The sequence below is a fragment of the Xenia sp. Carnegie-2017 genome, unplaced genomic scaffold, assembly GCF_021976095.1.
Source record: "Xenia sp. Carnegie-2017 unplaced genomic scaffold, XeniaSp_v1 HiC_scaffold_24, whole genome shotgun sequence".
Classification (NCBI taxonomy): Eukaryota; Metazoa; Cnidaria; class Anthozoa; order Malacalcyonacea; family Xeniidae; genus Xenia; species Xenia sp. Carnegie-2017.
In genome coordinates this window covers 12,945,637-12,949,127 of record NW_025813487.1, presented here as the reverse complement: position 1 = coordinate 12,949,127, position 3,491 = coordinate 12,945,637, and the positions used below count along the sequence as shown (strand labels likewise).

Genomic DNA, 3,491 nt, shown 5'->3' with positions numbered 1-3,491 from the left:
TTTGCCAACAAAACAGGAGGCACAAATCTGCTGTGAATATTTAAGATTGTTCCGTAAGCTATGACTTGCCAATATGAAAGTTTCCTTAACATGGGCTGTGCAAGATGATATGGATTTGGCGGCTTCTCTATAGAATTTGAATTGGCGTTTCCTCATCTTTTCTGCTTTGCAGACATTTATTCCTAGCAAATAACCAGAAAAAACTAATTTAACACATTTCTTTAAATATATCATTTGCTCATCATCTAATAACATGGGACATTCAATTACATGTTTTGACTTATCAATAGTGCTGTAGAATATTTATCATCAAGAGCAGCAGTTAACAATCAATAGCACAACATGTATATACATACTTTGTAAGAAAAGACAAGTGCAGTGTCGATTGCAACAGACAAATGTGCAACAGTTTATACCTGTTACAACAGACTATCTGTTGCACAACACATACATTTGTTTATTTAAATGTCTTCTTATCCAAATGATTCAAACTTTTCTTGAATTGAATGCGCATTAATGCGACTTGAATATTAACAATTGCTAAGCAGTATAAATAAATGCTATTGTCTACTGGAGCTCTTGATTCTTCCTTCAAGTTAATGAACATTCTACTGTTCTACTGTTAAGTAAAATAGCATAATTGAATGTTCAATCTTCTTTAATGATGAGCGAATGGTGTAGCAGGAGTAACAAGTGACAAATCCCACAAAATACTTTACAATAGTGAATAGTACGGAATGAAGACACTGCACTGGATTTCTTGTGATAAACACTTTAATTTTTATATATAGCAACATAGCCATTGTACTTATACAAAAGATTAATCTACACTAAAACTGGAACAGATAAGGACATAAGTTTCGACATCAAATCAATTTCCACAAGACACTAAACACCAGACAAAAAATATGTTAAAACTTTCAACATGAATCACATCAGATAAAAGCGACTCATAATTTTGAAGTCAAACATACAAATATCATGTCCATATAAATCAGACAAAAGACACGTTTTATTTGCATCTTTAAAAGAGTCGAGGCACATCTAAGGTTCTTTTTCAATTTGGAAACTCAATGCTGAAATTCACTTCTTGAAGACATCAAATATCAAACGAAAAACATTTTCATCAGAATATCAAATTGCTTGTCAGTCTTTGTTTCTTAATTTATTTCAATAATGGTCATTTGAAGAAACTGTAGCGTATAGTTTTAATTAAATTGGTTGCCGCAAAAGCAAAAAACAAAAGGAAGAATACGAATAGCACACAAATACAGGCAAGGAGAATATTTTGCCGTCTGCTGAGTCTTTGTTAATCGGCTTTGTCTCGAAACATGGTGACTAATGATTGTCAATTTAAAAGGTCAACTTAACGCCAACGGAGTACAAGGTGAACAAAAATGTAATGAAATATTTAAGAACTGACAATTGATATTGAAAAAGAAATCAATACCTTTTTGAGGACAAAATTTCGTCCGTAACCACAACACTATTCAAATTTTTACAATCCGCCATATTACATGATATCAGTGAACTCTGAACTCTGATATCATGTCCACTTTCTAGACCTCAAAATAACCAATAATGACATTGATATATTCCGTAACACAACTCATACTGGCCAATATACACATTTTTCAAGTTTCGAACCTTTCAACCGCAAAACTACTTGGATCAATTCTCTATATTTTCGCGCATTTAAGATTTGTTCTAACCAAACATTATTCAAAAAACAAATTCAAACACTCCAGTCTTTTATGTCATGGAATGGTTTCCCTCTTACAGTCCGGAAATTCTTGATTCATAAACCCAAAACCAAAGTCATAGCTAAAAATAGCCCCTCTAAACAAAATACTGAGAATGACCTTCGTAAAATTTTCATTAGAATACCATATCTAGGCAAACAGGGTGAACGTTTGGTTTTCAATCTTCTTCGTAAAATTCGCCGTAGCTTAACAATTCCAATCAAACCTATAGTTATATATGAAACAAAAAAGACATCAATTTTCTGTCCCAAAAAGGACAAAATTCCGGAACTCTCTAAAGCCAATGTTATATATGAATTTAAATGTCCAGGCTGTGGTCATACATACATTGGCAAAACTGAACGAAACCTACACACAAGACTAACCCAACATGCTACTAATTACAATAATTCTAGTGCCATCTCACAACATTTACTCATTTGTCCTGACGCCAACTACATCTCACACCTTTTCTCACTTCCTGACGTTGATTCCGACCCCGATCTCACACGCGTGCCACTCAATCCTTGTAATTTGATTCCTAGTAACACCAAAATCTTATATCACTGTAAAAATAATAATCCTAATCAACTTCTCATCTTAGAAGCACTTTTGATATAACGCAATATGCCACAACTTAATAGTGGTCTTAAAGCTTGTAAGAAACTATCGCTATTTTAATATAAGTATATTGTTTAGTCTTATAGTTCTCTAATTACAAAACTGTCATTTCCGCTTCTAAAAATATAAACGTTTCACAGCTTGCATTGTAAACCATAAGTCTGATGATGTCTTTGGAATAAAGAAGAAATATTACACATTATTTTGTTTCAAACTCTTGAAATATCTTGAATATCAAGAAAACGAGATGTCCCTCTTCGGAATTTGTTTTATTTTGTACTATTTGAAATTGTCTGCTTGTCCAGGTTATCAGTGGACTCTTGAAAGTTGAAACACCGGGCACTTCCGGTCATCTGTATATGTGACGTATTAACCGGAGATACTCGTGAGAGGGTCGGCTATGTTTTCCGTGACTATAGCCTGATTCGCTGTTTCGCACAAGTCTTCAATACCCTCATAAAGATACCTTCATGTTTCATTGTAATTGCCCCGTATTTCTGTATTTGTAACAAGTTGATATTTTCCGTAAATAAAGCATAATTCGAAAGCAAATGTAAGTTATGGCCGCGTTTAAACAAAGATCAATCTTTCGGTGGTGTTCAGGCCGGTGTAGAAAAACGAGGAGTGGGGTTAACAACAGACTATTCATTAACGATTTGATTGTCACCAATTAACTTGAAACCACTAAACTCCTTCCTTAGTATTCAACCAAAGGATGTGTTTTGCAAAAGAGCTTTCTGACACATACATTTTTCATGTTTTTTAAAATCTCAAGTCGTTGCTTCCAACCCATTTCTTCTTCTTCATTAATCACTAATCTACAGCCGAAGTACAACGTTCCTAGACCTCTCCCAATCAAATAATCAGGAAATTCAATTAACTCGAAAATTTTGGATATTTCCTATGAATATCATCATGACGATAAGAAGAGAAAACAAGAAAGGACAAGAACATGCTTTAAAGTACCATTTTTTTTAAACTAACAAAGTTGGTAACAAAGTAAACTCCATCCACTTAAACTTCCTGTTTCTTACGTCAGGTAAATTAATGAGATAAAAGTGTGTACATATTCATATATATTCCATTGACTCCAAAATTATGAATGAATGAAAATCCCGTTCCCCCCAA

General features: G+C 33.5%; 1 protein-coding gene across 1 annotated transcript in view; it reads right to left on the bottom strand.

The window, feature by feature from the left end:
- Window positions 1–1,535, bottom strand: part of LOC124451784 (cold shock domain-containing protein E1-like) — a 60,592-nt gene extending 59,057 nt beyond the window's left edge. The window contains exon 1 of the mRNA XM_047002394.1: window positions 1,451–1,535. The gene's annotated coding sequence lies outside the window, so the exon portion shown is untranslated. The remainder of the gene's footprint in view (window positions 1–1,450) is intronic.
- Between the last annotated feature and the right edge of the window lie 1,956 nt (window positions 1,536–3,491).